Source organism: Benincasa hispida, chromosome 11 (assembly GCF_027475165.1).
Source record: "Benincasa hispida cultivar pf3 chromosome 11, pf3_genome.v1.1, whole genome shotgun sequence".
NCBI lineage: Eukaryota > Viridiplantae > Streptophyta > Magnoliopsida > Cucurbitales > Cucurbitaceae > Benincasa > Benincasa hispida.
This window is the reverse complement of record NC_143488.1, coordinates 18341866-18368711: the sequence shown is the minus strand read 5'-3', so window position 1 is coordinate 18368711 and position 26846 is coordinate 18341866. Positions and strand designations below refer to the sequence as shown.

Genomic DNA, 26846 nt, shown 5'->3' with positions numbered 1-26846 from the left:
TATTATCTAGAAAAAAAACAATATAAAGGTATTTATGTCATATAAAAATGCATAGTAAATTTCAAAAAATGAATAACAATTAAGTTAGAGGCACCACTTACCACTCTCAGTTTTTTCACAAATCTCCATTTCTTCAAGCTGTGGAGGAAGATCTAATAAGGATATTTTACCATAGATCCAATTTTGTGTACAAATTAAAGCTTCCACTATTTTAGGTGATAATGAACTTCTAAAAGAATCAAAATCCTCCCTCCTATACTAAATACTAATTCAGAAGCCACAGTTGACATAGGAACGACAAAAACATCTTGAACAATTTTGGATAAAATTCGGTATTTGTAGCCATTTAGTTTCCCCTAACCCAGAACATCAAAATGTCACTTAGCTCTTCACAAGGGTCAGACAAATATCGATCCACATCACTTCTCAATTCTAAAGTATGCTTTTCTTGTTTTCTTCTTTTGTATCATAATAATACAAGACCACTCGGTTCAGTTTCAAAAATAATTCCTGAACTCAATAGTCTTGAACTATCACTTGATTCAACTTGTTCATAAACACAAATTTGGACACTCAAATCATCACCAAAGCCATCAACTTGTGATTTGTAAAAATTATACAAATGCATCAAATAAGCTTCAATCCCATCAGCAAGAGCTTTAATCATAGCATCATAAACACTTTTAAAGAAAAAGCATCATAATCCAATTTGTAACGATGGTCAAGCACCAGTTAGAAATACACGCTTATTTATCTTTTCAAATGAAACCCAATATTTGTCATACTTTACCTCCATATTTACAACCATAGTATGCAAAATAGAGTTATGTTCTTTGCTCCAACGAGTTCAAAGCTCATTAATACCTCACATCTCATGAAAGTAAAAATTTGCAGTCATAAATTTTTTCAAAAACATGACAAACACTTTTAACATTTTTTCAATCAGAATTACTCGGTGGCCCTACCCTCTTCTTTCCATGATCATCTTCAGCAAAATAGTCCTGATAATCTAGCTCTTCTTCCTCTAATATTTGAAAAGCTTTATCAAATTTGAGTGCATGCTCAAGCATAAGATAAGTAGAATTCCATCTTGTTGCCACGTCCAAACAAACAAGAGCTTTGCATTCTATTTTCTCTTGCTCCACACAAGCTTTAAACTTTGTCAATCTCTTAGGAGAGGATCTTACATACCTTACAACATTATGAACACTAGCGATGGAACCAAGCATTTCTTTCAATCCATCATTCACAATCAAGTTAATTATGTGAGACATCTCATGTGTAACGATTCACCTTCCAAGACTAAGGTTTTCCAAGTTCTAAGTCTTTTCTTAACATATGAAATAGCACCATCGTTTGAACTTGCATTATCAACAGTTATGGAAAATACTTTATCAACCCCCTATTCCAACAAACAAAACTCAATGACCTTGTCAATTGTCTCACCCTTATGGTTAGTAACTTGACAAAAGTTCAAATTTTTTTTTATGCAAAATCCATTATGAATCAATGAAGTGTGCAATGAGTACCATGTAGTTAACATTTTGCAATAAAGTCCATTTGTTAGTTGTAAGACATACCCTTTGAGAATTGCTAACTAAAAATTATTTCAACTTCTTTTTTTCCTCAAGATAAAGTTATAGATGTCTCTAGCAATTGTTACTCTTGAAGCAGGGTCAAACTTAGAACAAGACACACTGCAAAAATGTCAAACCCTCATTCTCTATATTTGAATGGCAATTCATCAACAATTAATATCTTAGCACAAGCTTCTCTACATACTTGTTGACTAAAAAAATGTAGTCACAAAATTACTACCACATTTTCCATCATTTGAAGGTTGAAGAGTCAAAATAGTTTGTTATTAAGAGTCAAAATAGTTTGTTATTTTTCTTTCTCCTTATATGGATACTTCTTACACTGATTTTTTAAGTATTTCCATAATGTGCTAGTGCCACAAGAAGTAGTATCACAACAATACTATTTACCACAATAATTGCACATGCACCTAGTACTATTTTTTTCCAACTTTATGAAGTTATCTCATACAGTGGAGGTTGTCTTAGTAGATCTAGGCCTCTTCTTAGTAGGTAGTGGTGGTTTACTTGAATTCCCAATTTCAATTGTGTTAGCAACGACATGAGGAAGAGTAGGACTAGAGCTAGAACTAGGACTAGTTTGGCTAAGATGTCCACTATTGCTATCCATAATCTACAAAAATTGAGAAACTATAGTAAAAAACTCAAAAAAGAACCATCACCAAGCAAAGAAAAAAAATTCTAAGAGTATTTATAATTATTTAGTGTATACATTCAATAAACAAAGCAAGACAAATCTAAAACAACCACCAACACAAGTACTAAAAAAATCCACCAAGAGTCCAACAAAAATCCTAAAACAAACATAAATAAAGCACATAAATACATTTTTACAAACCTTGAAACCTATCACTGGAAATCTGAAATTTGGGAAGAAAGAAGTGGAGATCTAAAATTTTTTTAAAAAAGGCAAAGCTTAGAGATGAATCAGAGAAAAAAAAAAATCAGAGTACTAAAATCAGAAAAACAAATGAAGAAACAAGAGAAACAAGCAGAAGCAACATTTGGAAGAATTGGATTGGTTTCACTAAAATTCAATGATGGGTCAGCAAAATTGCTTCAAAACGTGAGGCATGTGCCTAAACTAGAGAGAAATATGATACCACGTTAGACTCAATTGAATGTGAATTACCAAGGCTGTGGTGGCACTTTTAAGGTCATTAAAGAAGAAAAAATCTAGTTGGAGAAAAAATGAATGGTCTCTACGCGATAAAAGATGTGGAGATGGTTCAATTGACCTTACATGTCTGAGATGGTTCAATTGACCTTACATGTCTCTATGCTCAAGGTCAAGTTTAGAGAGTGGAAGACATTGGTTGAAAAGAAAATGAATAAACAAGTTAAGTGTCTAAGAAGATATGATGGATTTGAATGATTAAAAGCTTTTATTTTTATTTATTTATTTTTAATGATTTTGAAAAGCGCAACTAGTCTTAAGGCCAAGATTCGAAAGATAACTCACTAAAATTGAAATTCAACAAGGGCTAGTTGCATAAATAGATCTTAAGTCTAAAATAATAGAATATGTAGTACAAGAATAAAATAATTGTATATATAGATAAAAAAATGATAAAAGACTAAAAAACCCATGTCTAGTCACCATTTTTTTCGCTCATTCCTGGTTTTCTCAAATTAAAAGCTATCACTGATAGCAGTTATCATTGATGATCACTGATAGGTTCTATCAGCTGTTATCGTTGATAGCTTCTATCAATTGCTATCGATGATAGTTGCTATTAGCGATAGCTTTCAATTTTAGAAAAATTAATACAATCTTGAAATATTAACTTTTAATTTACTATCAATTATTATTAGCTATCATTGATTCACTTTCATCAATTGGAATCAACGTTGAAATATTTATACTTAAGACTATCAGTGGCTATCAATGATAGATTTATAAATAGTGATCAACTTTGAAAGAAGACCAACAACTTTCATCAATTAGAATCAACCTTGAAATATTAACACTTAAGGCTATTAATGATAGATTTCTATAACTGGTTATCACCTTTGAAAGAAACTCGATATATAGATATCACTTGAATTTTATCATAGATATCACTAACATCACTCATATTGTGGTTATTAGTGATAGCTTCTTTCATTGATAACATCATTAAGAAGATGCTATCAACGATCTCACTGATACCATGTTATCAGTGATAGTTCTCTATCACTGATAGTACGCTATCACTGATAACGTGCTATCAGTGGTAGCTTCTATCACCGATAACGTGTTATCAGATAACTACTATCATCAGTATTAGCTCCTATCACTGGTAACATGCTATTAGTAGTAGCTTCTATCAATCATAACTACTGAACACCTTTTTGCCCCTTTCTTGTCCTTCCCAAACATTTATAAGTCTCTTTTCTTTTCGATGATAACTTCTATCACTGATAAACATTCTATTAGTGATAACTTCTAGGCATTCCACTTATATTTTAGTTCGAGATTCAACTTTATTAATTAAATTCACTAAGTTAGCTATCAATGATAGATTTCTACAAGTGACTATTAACTACGAAAATATAATCAAAGATTAAGCTATCAATGATAGAAAATATTAGTGGCTATCACTTATGGACTTTCATTTGCTATTTATACTTATAATTTGTTATAATAATCAAACTTGATGATTGGCTTGTTGGTGTTAAGTCACTTATGAATTGAATATTTTCAAGTCATGCTTATGGAACTCAGCCTCAAAATTCTTGTGAAAAAAATGGGAAGAAAAAAAAATTCAAATAAAAGAAAGAAAAATTTTAAAAGTAAGAGAAAGAGAAGAAGCAAAAACTAAAGAAAATGAAAGAAAATTAAATAGAAAAAAGGAAGCAAAAACTGGAAAAATGAAAGAAAAACTAAAAAAGAAAAAGAAAAAGAAAGAGAAGAAGCAAAAAATCGGAGAAATGAAAGAAAATAAAAATTAAAAAAAGGAATAAGTAAGAGCTGAAGAAAGAAAATAAAAAAAAGAATTATCAAAAACTGAAGAAAGAAAAGAAAATGAAAAAAATGAAAAATAAAGAAAGAAAAAAGAAGGAAATGAAAGAAAATAAAAAAATAAAGGAAAGAATAAAAAAAAAAAAAGAGAAAAATCAAAAACTAAGAAAGAAAATAAAATGAAAAAATGAAAATAGGGAGGGAAGAAGCAAAAATCAAAGAAGAGAAAAAAAATAAAAAGACTAAAAAAAAGTTGTACAACAAAATAAGACAAGGGAGGGCGAAATTGGAAATTAAAAAAAAAAATCAAAGATTAACTAGTTAACTCATCCATATTTGCAAATATTTTAAAAATGTAATATATTTTTAGATTTTTTCTCTTATTCTACTATGCATTACAAATATCCATTCAACAAAGAAAGTGGTGAAGACTAGAGAGTCTTGGATAAATCTTGGAAGAATCTTGGAGCTGAAGTTTTATTTGATTTAAGAAGAGTGATAAGTTCCCTTTAAATAGGCCCAAAGGAAAAGTGCTTATACACACCTAATTAACTAACTAACCTAACCTCCTTTAAATAGACCCAAAGGAGAAGGGTTTTGTCACACCTATTCTAAAATTAAAACTGAATTTAAAAAGAGAATACAATCTGTCATTTTTCAAGAAATACCCAAAATACCCTTTTTACAAGAAATACTTAAAATACCCTTAATATCCTTACATCATCTCAACCCCCTTAAAATTAAACTCGTCCTCAAGTTTTAAGTTGAAAACTTGAACTCATCCAAAGCTTGATAAGAGAAGATGTTTGCAATATTGAAAGTATTGCTTATGTTGAATGAAGTTCAGAGGTTGATCTTGTAAGCATTATCATTGAGTTTCTCAAGGATAGCAAATGGTCCGAATTTTTTGTCATTAAGTTTGTTGTAGGTTCCTTTTGGAAAGTGGTACTTTCAAAGATATATCATTAAAAAATTACCCGATTTGAATGAAACATGCCTTTTATGAATATCCATTTGAGCTTTGTATGTAGAGGTTGCTTTCTCTAGGTAGCCAATGACTTTCGAGTGTAGCTCTTGAATATGTTTAGCATGTTGTTTAGCTTCTTCACTAATATCTACATTAGAAGGAAGAGTTGTGAGATCAAAAGTCAAACGAGGGGGTCTAGTGTATACAATCTCAAATGGACACTTTCCTATTGATCTATTCTGCATATTATTGTAAGCAAACTTCACTTGTGCAAGGTTAGTGTCCCACTGTTTTGGTTGATTTACACTTAGACATCGAAACATATTACCCAATGTTTGGTTTGTAACTTCTATTTGACCGTATGTTTGTGGGTGGCTTGAAGAGCTAAATTTGAGGTTAGTGCCAAAACATTTTCACAAACATTTTCAAAAAAAAAAAAACACGCATAAACTTGACGTTTCTATCAGATACAATTATCTTTGGAATTCCATGAAGCTTGAAAATGTCTCGAAAGAAAAGATTGGTAATGTTCAAAACATCATATGTTTTTTACAAGGTACGAGAGGAACTATTTTGCTAAACCTATCCACAACAACAAATATAGAATCAAACCCCCTTTGCGTCCTGGGTGTTGGGAAGGTCCTAAACTCGTAGTTTGTAAACATTAAACATATTCTATTCACAATAAAGTTATTATTGAAGATGTTGTTGAAATGCATTCATTACTAAATCCAATAAATTAACCCATGGCTATAACACGAATACTTAAACTTTATGTAGAGACATAAAAGAGGGTCAAGTTTTAGTATATAAAAAGGTCTGTAAGTATATGGATAAAGTTAGGTACCTTATCCTGGGGACACTATAGATGTGACCCACTTTGTATATTGATACAAGTGATGTGATCCCAAAGTCGTTCATATGGAGACATGCGAGTGGGGGCATTCTACGCAAAAAGACATTTGCATAAAGACCAGACCACGAAATAGTCACTTTTCTTTATAACGACCATTTACTGTTAAAACTGATTATTTCAATTCGATGACCTAAGGTAACTTGATCTTAATCCTAAACTAACTATGAACTCCTGTTTATTTGGGATTATCCTTTAATCTGCATAGGTGAAAGTAGTTCAACATCATCTCTCAATAAGCCTCCCATTTGAGGGGTAAGACCGGATAGATAACTCGGAACATAGTCTTGCAATATGAAATTCACTCCTATCCATCTTAGAGTCAACATATAGGTTGTTCCCTTAGAGTACTGACTCCTGGTCTTGAACAAAGGGGTCCCGCCCTCTCGTGGCAGAGAGGAACTCGGTTTATTAGTTGGACTATAAACCAATTGCTCAATAGAGAATTAGTGGAGACTTAAGAAGCAAGATGTATTACATGGGTAAAACGATAATTTTGACCTAGCTGTAAATATGAAGACCTGTGAAGGATCGACTTATTAATTATGGTTAAAACAAGTGGACAGAAATATATCTATAGTGAGGAGAATGCAACTACTAAGCTATAGTGGTATGTCCCGGTAGTTAACGAATATTGATTAATTTGGTTTAAAGAGTTTAGCCAATTAGTCTCAAATCGTTAGAGCTCATGCTCTGTAGGTTCATTAGGTCCCTCTACTAAGGATTAAACCTTAGAATAGCGTATTGAGAGATTTGAGATGTTCAAACTCGGCTTAGGGTTTGGAATATTATATTTGATATAAATGTTTAATTAATGAATTAAACATTGTGGCTTTAAAGAGTTAATAATATTTAAATATGATTTAAATATTTGATAAAATGTTTTATTAATTTAATATTTGATATTAAATGTAATTAATTAAATTAGTTTAATTAATATTTCAATTAAAATTATTAAATTTTGAATTTATGAAATTTAAAATTAAGAAATTAATTAATTAAAATTTTGAATTTGTGAAATTAAAAAATTATTAAATTTATTTAAAATTGAAATTGATTTAAATTTCAGTTTTTAAACATATTTTATATTAATTAATTTTAATAATAATATAAATCAAATGGGTAGTGGGAAAATCCCATAAAAATCCATTTGATTACCACCTCATGCACTCAACCTTTAATGGAAGATTGAGTGGTTGATCTTCCTTCATTTCTAGCAACATGATAGTTCACCATATATTGAGTTTCTATCTTCAATTATGAGTTCATGCAAACTAAAAATCGGAAGGAAAAATTCTCTGGTTTTTCCTTTCTTTCCAACTCATAAAATCACACCAAATTCATCTCAATTTGAGCTCTACAACTCAATCTAAGGCTGAGAATAGTAGAGAAGACTTAGGTGGTGGTCTAGCATAAAAAAGAAGAAGATTTATGTGGAGAATTCAAGTAATTTGGTGGTAACTACAAAGGTTGTATGCTAAAACCCTATTTCTTTTTTCTCTTAAACATGCATGTTTTTCCCTTAAAATTGATGTAATTAGAATGTTTAGATCCACAATTGCTTATTGTTAACTTCATCACTGGGCAACCTTAATATAAAATCAATTGATAAGTCCTCCTAAATGTTAGTCGAGATTAGAAGAGGAGTATACAAACTGATGTTTTGGGTGTGACCTTTGAATGTTTGGCAAGTGAAGCATCTTTTGACTACATTGTTTACATCTTTTCGAAGTTGAGGCCAGAAAAAACGTGTGACAAGGGTTTCATAGGTTTTGTCACGAATCAAATGAGCTACTAGGTCGCCCGAATGGGCTTCTAGGATGATAGCCTCTTGTAAATATCCTTGTGAGATGCATAACCTATTACCATAAAATAAAAAACCATCCAAAAGGTGGTAGTTCTTAGTAGGAGAATTAGAGAAATATTTGTGCCAAATATCATGGAAATCAGAGAGTCATTCTTATAACAATTCAGTAGGTAGTCAAAGGCAATAATGTTACTTTAAAGCATGGTAAGGAGGGATGACTTTCTACTCAAGGCATCAACCACTTTGTTAGTAATTCTGGAGGTATGCTTGTTGATAAATCGATTTTTTTGTATAAAAGAAATCAATCTACCATGCACTCGGTTTATGCATTTTTGACAATGAAGGAATTTCAAGGAATAGTGATCGATTATTAAAACAAATTTTTTGCCTATAAGATAATGTTCCCATTGAAGGAACCCGTGAATGTCTTTGAGCAGAAGCATGGAGATTGATCCAAGTTTTATTTTCACATAATAAAAAATACAGAATACAAACATTATGCATAGTCACAAATTTACAACATGCAATCATAATTGAAGAAGAGAGAATTAGGGTGAGAAAAAACTTACCCTTGAAGAACCTTTCTTCTTAAAAACCAATTATTTTCTTCAGTTTGTCACGAACAATTATGAATGGAAAAGTGATCCAAATGAACACCACCACAATAAGAATATCCTGTATTCTCTTTTGGGATGAGAATCCTTGTTGTCACTTAGATTTTTGGAAGAGAGGAAGAGATTGAGTGGAAAATTGTGTTTTTCCAAAGAAAAACTTTGTCTTTTTGGAATTGGGAAAGCACTCATTCCACACCACCACATACACACATTAATAGAGAGAAATAGGGGGAGAAAGTTACAACTTCCTACAAAAATTATTTTCAAAATAAATTAAAAATTATTTAAAAAACCATTTAATATATATTTACATGATAACTACATTATCATATAATATATATTAAACTATATTTTATATCAAATATAACACATAACCTATAGTTTAATATTGTATCAAATACAATATAACCTATAGTTTTCATTCTCTCAAACAATGCATGATATTTAATATAATTCTTATTTATACTAAACTTAATTATATGAATCCAATTCACATAATTAATATTTAAATCAAATTCAAATATTTATTTTCTCTCAAATAATGTATCAAATATATTATATATAATTAAGTAAAAAATTAATTATATCACATGTAATTAATTCCCTCAATTAATTGGAACAGTTCAAATTAATCCAAAATTGATCCTCATTAAATTCCCATATAGCTATAGAGGGGACCTCATGAACCTATAGATTGAAGCTCCAATGATACTTGAATAATTAATTAAACTCTTTTAATTAAATTATTCAACATCCATTAACTATCAAGCACTTCACTAAAGACCGACAGTTGCACTCTTCGCATTACAAATATATTTATGTGTCCATTGGAATATAACCAATCAACAGTACGATGACCCTTCACAAATTGCCTGTAAGTATAACTGGGCCAAAATAGGTACATCTAAACCCTTAAGTACCACTGATTCCTTTAATGAATAATAAGTCATAGTTCAACTATGACCAAACCCCTCTCGAGTCAGGAGATGGTGTGGCACCACATTGGTCAAACCCCGGAATCGGCCCTTAAGGGAGCAATTTATCTACTTTCCCCAACATTGGAAAAGGAGCGTATTCCGTCTTGTGTATTTATGTTCCTAGCTCCCCAATCAGACGAATCTTCAAAATGGTAGGCTTATTGAGTTGGCGATCTGATCACTCTCACTTATACAAATCAAAAGACTGCCTTTATAGGCAGAAGTTCACAGCTCACTTAGGATCCAATTCATGTCTTCTATGGTCATTCTGGTGAAATGTAAGTCTCTATTATAAACGGTGTTATATAATGAGACTAGTCATTTCGTGGTCTAGTCTTATACAAACTCCTTTGTATAGAAAACCCCCGCTCACATGTCTTCACATGAATGATTAGCGTCAGATAATTTATAGCACTTTACAATAATTGTAATATTTACAAAGCGGTCCGTTTTCGTAGTGTAACCAGGATAAGGTATCCAACCTTATCCATCTACTACATGTTTAACTACAGATGATAAGCTTTGATGTTTATTGGTTTGTGGGTTTAATGCTACTAATTGTCAAATAAAAAATCTCATATTTTATTAAATAAATAAATCCTTTGTACAATACAATTACAAACTACAGGACCTTATGAGATTTCGGGAATCAACTCTAACACCCATTGATGGAGGGCTCTTACCAGTGCATAAAGTTTCTGTTCATAGGCGGACCACTTTTGTCTAGCCTCGCTTAAATTTTCACTAAAAAACTCTAAAGATGTGATTCTTAGGAGAGGACAACCCCTATGCCAATAAAACTTGCATCCATAGCTACTTCAAATATTTTAGTAAAATCCAGGAGGGCTAAAATCGGTGGGTTGGCTAGCTTGTCTTTTAAAGCATTAAAAACTATCCAAAGTCTCTTTAGACAATGCAAATTTATCTTTATTTAGATAATGAATTAAAAGGGTGGCTATGGAGCTAAAATTCTTAATAAATTTGCAGTAAAATGATGCTAAACCAAGGAAAGATTGCACCTCTTTAATCGATATAGGGAATGACCATTCTTTGACTTATGCAATTTTTTGAGAATCCGCTTGGACATCTTCTTATCCAATTATGAAGCCATGAAATTTGATGTTGCTGCATAAGAAGACACATTTCTTAGGATTGATGTATAGAGTATTAGATTCAAGGATAGATAATACTTCTTGGAGGTGTGTAAGGTGGTCATTGATAGTTTTATTATAAATTAGGATGTCATCAAAGTAAATGACCACAAATTTGTTGAGGCAAGGTAAAAATATTTGATTCATAAGTCTTATAAAGGTGCTAGGTGCATTTGATAGCCCGAAGGGCATTACAAGCCACTTAAATAATCCTTAGTTAGTTTTGAATGTTGTTTTCTACTTATCCCCTAGTCTAATTCGTATTTGGTAGTATCTACTATGTAAATCTCGCTTTGGCTAATTGGTCAAGTAGGTCTAAATTTCTTGGGATTGAAAATCTATATTTGATTGTTATCCTATTGACCGCACGATTATCTATGCATAAGCACCAACTACCATCTTTTTTAGGAGCTAAAAGAGTTGGACAACACAAGGGCTAAGATTAAGTTAAATATGTTTCTTTTGTAAAAGATTTTGGATAATGGTGTGGAGGGCTTGATACTCACTAGGCTCATTCGGTAATGGGGCAAGTGAGGTAAAGAAGATCCGAAAATGAAATCTATGTTATGTTAAATGTCTCGGAGTGGAGGTAAGTCACTTGGGACCTTAGTAATGGAAGGAAACTTGTCTAAAAGGTTTTGGACTTTGCTGTCCATAGGGGTTGGTAATAAGACTTTGGGTTTGACATGGACAAACAAAGCTAGTTTAAATGTATTTGCATTTGTCCAAGCTTGTTTATAAGGTAGGATAGAAAATAAATTTGCCTTGTGCTTCTCCTTGATGGTTTGTTTGCTTATAGGAGTTTTTAAATCGATAGGTACAAGGATCACTTTTTTACTCATCCATTTGAAATCATATGTTTTGGCATTGCCATTGTGTTTGATATGATTATCATATTGCCAAGATCTTCCAAGTAGAATGTGACAAGCGTCCATATCTAGGACATCGCATATGGTTTGATCTTTGTAATGTGTTCCAATTGACAATGGAACCGTACAAAGTTCATTAACAACAACCTCTCCACCCTTTTTAATCCATCTTACTTTATAGGAGGATATGGGTCAACTTTTAACTTGAGATGTTGCACAAGCTTCTTAGACACCATGTTCTCCGAGCTACCACACTATCAATAATAACGTTGCACACCTTCCCATTGATGGTAGAATGGGTTGTAAACAATTTGTGTCTTTGTCGGTTCATTTCGGTTACCAAAGTCAAGAGGACCTTTTGGATTACACAAGAAATATTACCTCCCTCATACGGTTGGGCCACATTGATGTCTTCTTCGAAGTAGTCCTCATCTTCTTCATCCTCATGTTCCTCTTGAATTGTTAGGTTCTTCCTTTGAGGACAATAGTTAGAAAGGTGCCCTGTTTGACCACACCTAAAGAATTTTCAATATGACACATTCTGCAGCAAGGAATGTTATAGGACATTGTTTTGGTCTTCTAAAGATGCATTGGGCAATCATTAGGAGTCCTTGCTTTTACATCATAGCCACACAATGTAGGATCATCACAGCATGTTGTATGCTCCATAATTTTATTTAGAGAGAGATGTCTAGTGATCCATTGGAAGACACCGACTTTCGGGATGAGGACGTCGTTGGTGATGAGGATACTGATGGATCTTCCATTAATTTAATTGAGACTTCATATGAGTGGACTATGTGGAGACAAGATCTTGCACATGAAATGTTCAACAACTAGCGACATGATAATAGTTAGCTTATGATGTTTGATAGCACATTGTATTGTACGCTTATAGATATATTTGTATTTTTTGTAGACTGTATTTGAGTATTTCTGAATTTGTGCAATCGGTTGGCTGGTTTATATTGGATACTGTTCATGGTTTAAATTACATATGTTACTTCATATACTGTTTTGGATGTATATATTGTATGGCTTCATATTTTTGTTTTGTTTTTGTCTTTGTTTTATTTTTATTTATTTATTTATTTTTGCACATATAGGATGACTTCAAGTGCAACATCATCCGAACAAAGGCGAAGTATAATGCATTGACTGAATTACTACGTGTGAGTGGGTTCAGCTGGAATGATGAGACAATGACGTTAAACTGTGAGAAGGCTGTGTTTGACGAATGGGTTAAGGTAAGACTCTATTTTGTATCACATGAATTTGTTCATGCATATAATGTTCATGTATGTTATATTATATATTCATAAGGATGCTAGTTGACTGTATAGAAGACCACTACCACATTACCATGAGGTCACTTAATTTTTTAAAACTATTGGTCTATATAAATTCAAATTTGAGTTCGGGACTCATTTGTGTGTAGGAAAGGTGTTAACATCCTACAATCCCCATAAAAACGGTTACCAATTCATCTTTTATTATTCAACTAAAAAAATTAAAAAGATCCATAAAATGTTATTTTGCTTTGTTTTTAAAATGTTCCATGCCTATTAGCTCACATTTTAGAAATAAAATATGAACTAATAATAATAAGTGGCATCAGAGCTATGAAGAAGATTGAAAACTTATTTTGAATTTCCTACACCTCAAAAATATTATAACATCAAACTTTGATATTTCTAATTACCGTCGTCGATGTTTGATGGCAAAATTTCATGTATCTAAAGAACTTAATAAAGTCCAAAAAGAGAACATTACTCAACCCCACTTTTAAGTAGAATTTTAAATAATGGAAAATTTCATATATTTATGGATCTTTAATAACAAAAATCCATAAAGGAACAGTACTTTCCTTTTTTTAAAAAAAATATTTACTCCAATTTTATTTTAGCAAAGAAAATAGTGAACCATTTAAAATTTATTTTGTTTCTTTTTTTAAAGTTTGTAGACTTATGAGACTAAAGTAGATTTCGATAAATCTCTCATTTAGAAAGAGAGGGTTCTCCTCATTTTAATGAAGTGTGTACAAGGTAGAAGTTTGGAAAAAAAAAAAAAAGTGCAATCGAGTATCAGTGTGAGGCTTTGTAAACAAGTCTACCAACCGATTTTCAGTAAAAATATACTGCAAATCAATGTCTCAACGAACAACACGCTCTCGAATAAAATAGAAATCTATCTCAATATGTTTCGTACAACCATAAAAATAGGATTTCGAGACAGTTGTATAGCAGAAACATTGTCAAAAAGTAGTAAAGGTGCTTGAGAACTAAAAACACAAAGATTCTTAAGAACTTATCGGAGCCAACTTAATTTAGCAACTGTAGATGCTAAAGCCCGATATTCGACTTCAATAGAGCTCCCAGACACTGTAAACTGTTTCTTAGCTCCCCATGAAATTGGATTTGATCCTAGAAAAATAACAAAGCTAGAGGTAGATCTTCTATCCACAGGATCACCAGCCCAATTAGAGTCTGTGTAAGCACATAGACAGAAAATTTTTGTCTGACTTCTTGAAAAATATCCCAAGACTGGGTGCCAGTAAGATATCTAAGCATTCTTTTTGTAGCAATTAAGTGAGAATCATGAGGAGTATGCACATATTGAGAAATTTGCTGACAACATAACTAATATCAGGTCTACTAAACGTTAGATATTGAAGAGCACCAATTAAGGCCCAACAACTTCAAGCATCATCAATAGAACAAGATTGACTAGTATCTGAGGAATGAGTTAATGCCAATGGAGCGATACTGTGTTTTACTTTTATCATACCATAACGTTGCAACAAATTTCTAATATATTTGGCTTGACGGACAAATATTCCTCTATCAGTTTGTGATAATTCTAGTCCTAGGAAATAACATAAAAGACCCAAATCAGTCATTTTAAGCTGATGCTTCAACTGTGAGATAAGACAATCAATATAATTTGGAGCATTTCCAGTAACAATTATGTCGTCGACGTATAAAAGCAGATAAATAAGAGAGTTGCCATCACTTTGAACAAAGAGAGATGAATCTATCATAGATGCTACAAAACCAAGTGTCAATAGATGGGAAGTGAAACAATCAAACCAAGCGCGGATGCCAATTTTAGACCATACAATGATTTGTATAACTTGCAAACAACAGTTGGTTGAGAAGGGTCAACAAAACCTGGTGGTTTCTTGACATCAAGTTGGCGGAGTTGCCATTTATTTTGAGCTGCTAAGGAGAATATGATACAAACAGTTGATTTCTTAATCACGAGATTGAAGGTTTCATCATAATCGACACCTTCTTGTATGTGTATCTTTCGTACTGTTGGATGCTTTTTGTACATGAGTTTTTTTAAAATTAATTATTATATATATTTTTCCATTAGTTACAAGTATACATGTTTGGGTACATAGCAAGATGCATTAATTTATTTTTTTATATAGAAAACATAAGATGACTTTTACAACAACCACATCCCGACGAGTTTGAGGGGTATACAAACATTTTCTAGTGCTCGAAGAGGATGTTGTTTTGGTCGTTGCACTTCAAGAAGTGGCTGCAACCTGCAAGTCTTTATTGGAGAGCTGAAAATGGTTTCAAGAACATCAACCGTTGAAACTTGACTACGACACGCAATAATTATATCCAACAGTTGATGTTAGAAAAATTGTTGTAGTGAACGTTATCACTACATAAACAATCTTGTCTGCATACATTGAAGATCAAATATAATGCATTTTCTAAGTTACTATGGGATAAAATTGGGTTCAACTAGAGTGATGATCGAATGAAAGTGCTTTGCCTGAATTGTAGATGACACCTAGTGTTGAACCACTACCTCTGGGGATTGCCAAAATCTAATTACCAATAGGAATTCTTCTTTGGAGAATGTGATGATCATACCACCCACGTCAAATCTCAAGATCACATCCTCTTTCTCATCAACGACCTCCCTTATCAACTGTTGATGTAGTAATGGACTGTTGAACACTAAATCCATGTCAAGAAACCATGTGAAGACAGTTCTCCTAAACATACCAAGTTGGGTGGGTGTAAGCTTTTTCGCAATACTAACATGTGATTGACTGTTGACTTGTCCAGGAAAGTGACTAATGATAGGTAGCTTTAGAACATGCTCCATTTTAACACTATACACGTAAGACGGTAAGGTTAAATTTATAAATTTAAAGATATATATATATATATAAAAGATATGAATATGTTCCCTAAACCATTCACCCAAACATGGAACATGCCAAAAAAATACGATATTGTCATAGTCACTCTTGCTCCCGTAAAAAACATGAATTCCTGCTCTCATTTGGTATGCAAACTCTCGATCTCATGATAATGTCTCAGTTGGGCTGAAGATCCTCCACAAGTCTCAAATACTCAAGATCACCGTTGAAGAGATGAAGAAATGGTTCAAATTGATTATGCCAAATCCTCGATACTCGGAATTCGACGCTCGACTCCTTGCTACTTGATTTTTGATCAGAATTCTCTTCTCGTCTGACTAGTCTCTGTTAAATTTTCGATGCAACTCGATGACAACAGAGTTAATACTCGATCGTGTTCGATGATTCTTGAACGATACTAGGTGCAACTCGAAGGTGAAAATGATGTACTCGGACCTATTTGATAGCGATGAATCGATGCACGATTGACTTGATAACTTGATTACTCGATGCGATTTGTAATGTAAATGATTGGTGCGCAATTTGCAGTAAAGAAATACTTAATTGAAACAATAAAGATAAGGGAAGAAGAAAAAGACACAGTGTTTACGTGGTTCGAAAGGCTGCCTACGTCCACGTGAAGATCTGAAATCTTTTACTTAATGAAGATTGCTTACAGATTTGTTGTTTACAAGAAAACTAAGAAATGATGATAACTCTCTATTTTTGAATTCAAAATAAGTGGTATTTATAAGTATTGAAAAACTAAAGGGTAGAAAAAAAAACATCAAAGTTACGTAGAAAACCCTAGGCTAGGGAGAAAAAATCAAGATAAGAGTTTTTTTTATTAATTTTTTGATACACACTACATAGTACAGGTATAGATATAAATAGCCATAGGTTAAAAACCCTAGACTGTAGACACCACGTAAAAAGACTAAAATCCCCTTAGGGCTAAACAACATTTTTCAACACTCCCCCTAAAGTTGGGGCGTAGATATCAATAAGACCCAACTTGCTAACACAGGTGTCAAATGTCTGCCTCAATAACCCTTTGGTGAGGACATCTGCAATCTGTTGACTGGACAGAGCATAGGGAATGCAGATACTACCATTATCCAGTTTCTCTTTGATGAAGTGTCGGTCAATCTCAACATGTTTGGTGTTGTCGTGTTGGACAAGATTGTTAGCAATATTAATAGCAACCTTATTGTCGCAATAAAGTCTCATCGGGTCATGACTTTCCTGATGAAGATCTACTAGAACCTTTTTCAACTAAATTTCTTTACAAATTCCCAGGCTCATAGCTCTGTATTAAGCTTCGGCACTGCTTCTAGCCAGACACCTTGTTCTTACTCTGCCAGGTAACTAGATTTCCCCACACAAATATACAATATCCCGAGGTAGACTTTCTATCAATAATAGAACCAACCTAGTCTGAATCTGTGTAAGCCTCAATGCATCTTTTGTCATGTTTTCTGAATGCCAAGCCTTTTCCGGGCGTAGACTTCATATATCTCAGAATCCGTGTAATTGCCTCCATATGTCTTTCATAAGGAGCCTGCATAAACTGACTGACTAAACTAACCGCATACGATATATTAGGCCTGGTATGAGAAAGATAGATCAGCTTTCCCACAAGACGTCGATATCTTTCCTCAACAAGTCTACCAGATTGTTATTGACTTTTACTGATTCTACTAATTTTACTAGATTGTTATTGACTTTTCCTAGCGAATCTGCAAGTTTGCACCCAGTAATCCCAATTTCTCTCAACAAGTCTAGCGTATATTCCTCTGAGACACAGAGATCCCATTCCAAGGAAATATCTCAAGTCATCAAGATCTTTGATCTTGAACTCATCTACCATCCTTTGTTTCAACCTACCAATCTCTGCTGAATCATCCCCTGACAGGATAATATCGTCAACATAGACAATCAAAACAGCTACTTTTCCTAGTGTCGACCTCTTAGTGAACAAGGTATGATCAAAACGCCCTTGAACAAACTCTTGGGACTTAACAAAGGTAGTGAACCTATTGAACCAGGCTCTAGGAGACTGCTTTAGGCCATACAGAGACTTCTTTAATTTGCAAACCTGGTTACCAAACCGTGCTTCAAAACCTTAAGGTGGGTTCATATAGACCTCTTCTTTCAAATCACCATTCATAAATGCATTTTTCACATCCAATTGATGTAAGGGCCAATCTTGATTAACAGCAACTGAGAGAAGAACACGAGTGGTGTTAAGTTTTGCCACAGGTGTATCTACCCCATATGTCTGAGTGAACCCTTTAGCAACCAACCTAGCCTTATATCTATCGAGAGTCACATCAGACTCGATGCAACTCGATGACAACAAAGTTAATACTCGATCGTACTCGACGGTTCTTAAACAATACTAGGTGCAACTCAAAGGTGAAAACGATGTACTCAGACCTACTCGATAGCGATGAATCGATGCACGATTGACTTGATAACTTTATTACTCGATGCGATTTGTAATGTAAACGATTGGCACGCAATTTGCAGTCAAGAAATACTCGATTGAAACAAGAAAGAAAAGGGAAGAAGAAAGAGACAAGATGTTTATGTGGTTCGGCAAGGTTGTCTACGTCCACAGGAAGATTTGAAATCTTTTACTTAATGAAGATTGCTTACACATTTGTTGTTTGCAAGAAAACTAAGAAATGATGATAACTCTCTACTTTGGATTCAAAATCAGTGGTATTTATAAGGTTATACCAGCTGTCCGTTATACAAGTTAGTTATAAACAAATAAAAAATCTGATGGTATTTGAGTCAAAGCTTCTTTAATCTCGCTCTAGGTTCTAATACTGTGTGCCCACACTATCCATTGTGTTCTCATCCTCGATGTCTCTAGTTTGGCTACATAAAATTAAGTAACTCAAATTACAAGTTTGATTCCCAAAAAGAATCCACATCCTATATCAGACATGCAACAACCCTCAAAGCCTAGAAAATCAACAGAATAGTCGATGTAACATGACTTAAATTTGAAGACATTATGCTAAACACACATTTTTTTTATTAACCACTCCAGATGTTAATAAACAAAAGCAATTAGTTTTCTTTTAACATGGAGCTCAATTCTATCACATGTTAATGAACATCATCAAAGGTCATTGAAGTATCATTCTAGCCCATTCTTTTTACAACTTAATCCAATTACAATTCCACCCTAAATTCCAAATGGTAAATGTACTCTTGATTCAATTGATCACTCTGAATATTAATAATTTTAAGATTTGTGTTTACTTTGAACTTTTAATGCCTTCCACCAAATAAAAGAAATAAAAATAGTTACAATAACTTCATTTGTTGTGCGTTACATCAACATACTTTTAAAAGTAGAGTGGGACCCAATGACATTGATGTACGGTCGCTAATATTTATGAAGACAAATATATAGTATGAAAAAAAGGAGTATAATACTCGTACTATAAAATTTTCCCAAACTAGCTTGCGTGCACCTCGACATCTCATGAGACAACTTGCAAAAAACTGAAATAGGTTAAATTACAAGCTCGGTTATCAAGTAGAGTTTGACAACTATTTAGGGTCCGTCTGATAACAATTATGTTTTTACTTTTTAGCTTTGGAAATTTATGCTTGTTTCCTTCTAATATTATAATTTGGTTTTTTACTTTTGTTGAAGAAATACTTAAATTCCTAGCCAAATTTTATAAATAAAAACTACTTTTTTTTATTAGTTTTCAAAACTTCAATTGGTTTTCTAAAACAGTAGTCGAGAGTGTATAACAAAGCACAAATTTTATAGGTGAAAATAGTGATTATAAGCTTCCAAAACAAAAAATCAAACTGCCAACGAGGCCTAACATACTTTTCTACCTTTGTGAGGAAACTGATATAAAATTTCTAGTAGTAGGAGATCTTAGAAGATGTCATGTTTGTTAACCCCTTGAATGATCAATATTGCATATAATATATCATTAACCTATTTAACATTTTTTTTAAATTAAAAAATGTAAACTCTAAGCCCTGTTTTTCCTACTTAAGTATGATTAGTTTGTGTTAGGTAACTTATGATAGTATTTAATTGTAGGGAAGAGGCTTGAGAATGTTAAAGGAAGAAGAAAACAATCTAAGCATTGATACATAAAGCTCTCGGGTATAAAGCATATTTGTGCTTGGTTGAAATAAGGAAATTTGGCTAATTGTTGGAAACCAAGTGTTGATGCCAAGATGCGTTGAAGGCTGAAGCCTAGGTGTGCGACAGCCGTATACGTCCAAGGAGGTTAGGTAAGGTGTTAGTCATGCGCTAACGAAAGGTAAGGCTATGGTATGGGCTTACTAAGCGATGACTGAGGGGACGATATGTGATGAGCGTTGGCCTATGCGATAGCTTGAGTATGCTCTAAGGCGTTGAGATGGAGAGACTAGTCGACCGTGTGCAGCAATATAAGGCTTGCAAGACGTGATTCATGGGCGAAGGTAGATGATGAGCATGCGTTAGCCGAGTGGAGGTTATGCGTGCGTGAGCTAAGTGATGGGTAAGAGCCTTGCGTTGGTGAAGAGTAAAGGTTTTCAGCTTAAGCATCGACCTTAATGGGCCAGCTGTCATGATTAGAAGATTTAATTCCACTTAGTGGGCTAGATGACATCATAAGCTGAGTTAAGAGGCATGCTTCTCCAAGTATAAAAAGGTTGAGGCTGAAAGGAGTCTTTGGTTTACCCATTTCACTCGTGCCAAGAGGGAAATTCTTTAGCTGAGTTTAAGGCTGAAGAGTGTAGATGATGATTTAGGGTTATCAGATAAAATCTCTCACGTTTTCAAGTTGGAATTTGAAGTTTTTCCCAAGTAATTCAAGCTCTCGGGTGATCGTGAGCAACGTGGGAAGATTAAAAGTTTCTGGGCTAATTAGGAGGAATCTGAAGCTCGAATTTTAAGGTAAGAAAGTTGATAATTGTAAACAAGTTTTTAAAAGAAATTTTTCCAAAATGATGTCTGGAAAATGAGTTATTCAAGCTTAAAGTTGAATTTATAAATTTGGTTAAATAAGCAGGCAGCTGCAACGATTGAGTTAGCAGGTAGCTTACTTGGTCGGACGGAGGCACTGGCAGGCATGCATATAAGGGCAGTTGGGCGCAGGCATTGAGTGCAAGGGAAGTGTTGTATGGCGCGAACATTGTTTTGATGTGCGAAATAGTGAGCATGCAGTGGTATTGGGGTTGTGTGCGTTGACGCATAGGTTAGGCACGAAACTCATTGGCATTGAGAGCGTGTTATAACGCAAGGAGCAGGCGCTAGTGGCCACAAAGCATAGCAACTTGGTTCAAGGTATTTCCTAAGTGTAGCATGCGTTAGGAGTATGCATTGAGAATGGGGCTAGTGCTCTAAGTTAAATGGTAAGCTTGTTTAAGTAAGTTAGTCTTACAAAAGAATTAATAGCATTGACAAAAAAGTTTTTGTCATTTCATAGGACAAATGCCAATAGGGAAGGCCTACCAACCATAAGAAGGACACCTAAGACTGTGAGTGACAAATTCAAGCGTTTTCCAAATGCTTTGATGAATGCATGATTTCCTTTAAGCTAGTTTGACACTTGTTTTTATTTCTAGTATAAAGAGGAAGGTTTCCAAGCAAACTATTTATAAAATTTCTCTTTAACTCATGCTTAAGTATAAAGATGATTTTATGAAAGCATTGTTGGGGTTGATGCCCTAAAGTCTCGTGTTCTGTAGTTTGTAAACAGTTTGTACGAACGCTTGTGTTGTTAATATATGATATTTACTTCACATCTTGTATTTTGCACAGTTGGTTGTTATATTTGCTTTACCACAAACCAATAAACATAAAATCCCTGGATATATATATATGGCTCAAACATCTATGTGGTGACATACAAGTGGATCATGTCTTGAGTGATAACCAAAATGGTCTGTAGTATATGAATATAGGAGGGAAACCTTATCCTGGTAATGCTACGGATGTGGCCCACTTTGTGGAATGTTCATAAGTGTTGTGACTTGTCACAGATGGTCTGATCCTGATCATTCGTGTTGGGGACATACGAGCAGTGGCGTCCTATACAAAGAGTTTGTATAAGACCTGACCACAAAATGTTAACATCTCGTTATATAACACCATTCATGACAGAGACTTCACTTCACTAGGATGACCATAGGTAACATGACCTCAATCCTGAGTGAGTTGGGAACTCTTACCACTGAGGGCGGTCCTTTGATTTTTGTGGGTGCGAGTGTCCAGGTCCCCGATTCAAACATACCATTTTGGGGATTCGTCTGATTTAGGAGCTGGGAACTTAGTTACACAAGATGGAATTTACTCCTTCCCCGAGGCAGGGGTAAAAAGATAGATAGCTCCCTTAAGAGCTGATTCCGGGGCTTGAACGATGTGGCCCACACACCTTCTCTTGGCCCGAGAGGTATTCACACATAGTTGGACTATGTTGTATTGTTCATTAGAGGAATCAGTGGTACTTAAGGAGTGAGATGTAACTACAGGAGCATAACGATAATTTGGCCCAGCTGTACTTACGAGCATCTGTGAAGGGTCATCGTACTCATGATTGGTTATATCCAATGGACACAAAAATATATCTGTGGTAAGAAGAGTTCAGTTGTTGGTCTTTAGTGGAATGCCTGACAGTTAACGGATGGTGGATCTCGTGGCTAAAGAGTTTAGTCAACTATTCACGTACCATTGGAGCTTTGAGCCACAGGTTCATTAGGTCCCCTGGGTAGCTTGGATAAAGTCGAGAACTAGTATTTGGGTTAATTTGAAATGTTCAAATTGACAAGACGAAGTTCGATTATATATGATATAATTGGACTGGTTAATTATATATGATATAATTGGCTAAATGTATGAGATACATTATTTTGGAGGAAATGAGATATAAATATGATTTATATCAAGAAGAGGAGAAAATACTATAGTAGATATGTGATATCAAACTAGAGGATAAAAATATAATATGATTATATTTATTAATTAATTAATTGGTTAATTATATGATAATTAAGCCAATTTTCACGTTCGGATGTGGGTTAGTGGGAGCGTCGGTTAATGTAACCGATGAATTAAAATGAAAAATTGATTGTCTGTCGTTAGATCGCTAGAAGAGAATTCAGAAGCGCGCGTTGGTGAAAGTAAACGATCATTCGAGAGCCTATACGATAGTCACTCTTTGTCTACACGATCGTCTACCTCGCGCTAAACGATCGCACACTCTCACTTACACGATCGGATAGCTTCTCTAAAAGATTGTATAGTGTGTCGATTTAACTAAACGATCATATACCTTTTTCTAAACGATCGTTCAATAAATCCTACATGGTCGTGTAGCTCCTCCTATGCGATAAGCAATTCTGCTGTGCGATAGCGTTTTTTTCTCTCCCACTTGCTTATCGCCTACACGATTCGTATTTCCTCCGTCTTCTACCAAATTCACCAAAGCCCACCCTTTGGGTTTTCACTCCAAGAATACCTGGGGCTCATTAGTTGTGGTGTTGTCCCCGTTGCGGTTGTGAGTTCATGTTTTTCGTGCTGTTGCAGTTGACGTTTTCCGCCGGGCATTGGTAGAACACTTGGAGCATTCCGCTGCATTGAAGTTCTGGAGTGTGAAGATTGTCTTCAACTGGTGTGGAACTCTGTCCCTTTGTTATTTTGCTGTTTATAGCATGCCGTTAATTAGAGTTTGTTTGCATAACTATATGTATTGAATGTATAATATGTATTTCGGTCATGGTGAGATCGGAGCGATCCGAATGCACTCATGGAACTCTACATTATGAGATCCTTCAATTGGTATTAGAGCCAGGTTCTGATACTCTGATTTCATCTGTTGCAACGAAATAAGATTTACATTCATGGTGGGTGCATTTTTACGCTGTTTAATTGTTAAATTTGTTGTGGATGTGCCAGATTAATGGATGTTTTCGGGATGTTTAGCCTTGGTTTGATTTAGATCCTTTTACATTTTCGGTTATTTGTAAAGGCCCCTGTGTTTTTGGGCATTAATAATCGTTATCGAGTCTGTATTCAAAGTTTGTTTGAAGTTTTTGAGTTGTTCGTTGAAGTTCTGGGAAAGCGTTGTAGCTCTTCGAGGAAGGAGGCGATCTAAGTTGATCGCATCGTGCAGAAGATGTTTTACGCGATCGTCGTTGATCACATCGTAAAGATGAAGGAGTACACAATCGCTGATGAACGCATCGATTAAACGATGGGAATGGGATCAAGAGTTGGTTGCATTGTGTTGACGATCAAGTACGCGATCACTGAGTATCGCGTCGTGTAGACGATGAGATGCTCGCTGATCGCTTAACGCGCGGGCACGCTAGATGATCGTTTAGGTCAGCAAGCTTCATCTCTTAGTAACTAACTAAACGATCGCTTAGTAACGCAAGGTAAATCATTTACCTGTTGTCTCGTTACACGATCGCATGGACGATCAGGCTTCGTAGCCTCGTCGTCGTCTACGCGATCGTTTACTTATACTTCTATCGTCTAGTGCGTGCTGAACGGTCGTCTACCTACTGGAGTTTGCTACACGATGAGGACCTCCTGGCAGTTCAAGACCCGGTTCGCCTGTGAACCGGTTTGCTCGATGAAAAATGTAATAGATAGGGTTTTTTCATTCCGATTTTTGTAAAGGCTCATCCCGGTCCATTAATCTTTTGTTTATTACATGCGATGTATGTTTATTATATGTCATATGGTATGCACATATAGTAAATCCCACCTTAGGTTATGTAATGGTCATGCATCATCTCTTTATTGTAATTGTTATAATTTAGAGAAGCATGATTTTAATTATGTAAGAGTATGCACATGCATCATATAATATAAAAGTTATATTTATGCATGCATAAAAAGCATTGATATGCATTATCTTTATATTATAATTGTTATAGTATAAGGGTGAATGATAGCATGTTTGCTTGGTTGTTACTCGTTATATAAAAGTTATATATATAGTAATGACCGGACATTGCATGAAGCATGACACATCGGTTATTTTATAAATGTTATAAATGCCTCGTTGTGCGTAATGTTTTAGATGTTTCTTTTTAAAAGTTAAAGAGAAATTAGAACTAAAAGAAATAAGAAAGACGTGCATGCTCACTTATGTTTAATTCATGATTTTAAAGTGTTTAAACCTTGAATCACATAGACTTAAGATCACGGTTCTAATACGATTAGCAACCCTAAGGCTTTAATCTTTTAATCTGTTTAATAGGATTAAATTGGCTAATAAAAGGTTAAAGTGTAGTAAATCTATCTATAAGGGACCTTTTATCTAAGGTGGGTTTTGTCTAGGTTGGGGTATTTAAGTTGACGGAAACGTAACACCCCTACTTGGGAACTTACCTGGAAAGGTAAATTAGATAGATTTGATGCATGCATGCAAGTTAAGGATAGTCCATTAAAGTGTTTAAATATGACTACCTGAACTTGTTCATATTTCATAGACAAACGTTGTTTATAAGCAGAGTTTAAAGCCGGATTGTCTAGGTTAATGAATCCTTAGGTAGAACATTGAATGAGAGGTACTTGAGGCATAAGATGCTTCACTTAAACCTTTCACGTTTCTCCTAAATAGTCCACACCGTGAGATCTACCCTCGACCTCGTGGCACCTTTGGCGTGTCCCCTCAACGGATGGTGTTTGGGTAGGTCAATATCAAGGTGGATGGAGAGGGTGTTCATAGTAAGTGGGAGCGGGAAGTGTGACAGCATGTCCCTTGGTTTCCCTCGTTAGGTTGAATAACGTTACTGCGCATCACCTCGAGGCACCCTGGGAGTGTCCCCCTAAAGGATGATAGTTTTGCACGTTTCTTTATTTGATCTCCTATAAGAGGATAAGGTAACTTAATCTCTTGTCCTAATCTGCTTCTTCCCTACGGTGGGCTCATTAGGGCGAGACTCTGACACTGAAAACGAGGGGTTACACTTACGCGGAATAGTTAAAGGTTAATGATTCTGGACCGAAAAATGGTGGCTGTTAGTTCCAAGAGTTGGTTCTGCCTAATGGTTGAGAATGTCTCATCCCAGCGAAGGGGCAACTGATCACCCCACCGGTGGCATTTGTCCTGCCTCATTGGGGCATCATTGCAAAATAGAAGTCTATAACTTAGGGTACTTGAAACTGTTTTGCAAAACTGATTGGTTTAAAAGTGGTTTAGCAAAATCTAATAAAGTTTTGTTCGTATTTTCAGCAACATTTTCAAAATGGCTACAGCCACGTTAGCATTTCTAAGCACTGAAAAACTTACTGGTGATAATTTCACAACATGAAAACACATGATCACGATGATCCTAATCATCGAGGATCTCATGCTCGCTCTCACGGAGGCTTGTCCTCCTATTCCAGCTCTTAATGCCACTTGAAATGTTCGGGAGGCATAAGAGCGATGGACAAGGGCGAATGAGAAGGCCCGAGCCTACATCTTGGCAAGTCTTTCTGAAGTCTTGGCCAAGAAACATGAGCCTATGGCCTCAGCGTGTGAAATCATGGAGTCCCTACGGGGGATGTTTGGACAACCGTCTGAACAACTTATGCATGAGGCTCTTAAATACATATTCAACTCCAAAATGAAAGACAGCACCTCTGTTCATGAACATGTGCTAAACATGATGGTCCACTTTAATGTGGCGGAATTGAATGGGTCTACTATCGATGAGGGCAGCCAAGTTAGCATAATCCCTGCATTCTTTGTCGGAGAGTTTCCTGCACTTTGTTAGTAATGTGATTCTTAACAAAGTGAAGTATAATCTTACAACTCTCCTCAACAAGTTGGAGACATATCAATCTTTACTGAAAAATA

At 34.6% G+C, this 26846-nt stretch overlaps 1 long non-coding RNA gene across 1 annotated transcript; it reads left to right on the top strand.

Moving 5' to 3' along the window:
- Positions 1–7671: 7671 nt before the first annotated feature.
- Positions 7672–15475, top strand: LOC150032455 (uncharacterized). The gene is made up of 3 exons (XR_016524215.1): positions 7672–7891; positions 12947–13087; positions 15277–15475. It is a non-coding gene; the product is annotated as an uncharacterized LOC150032455 (long non-coding RNA).
- Positions 15476–26846: the final 11371 nt, after the last annotated feature.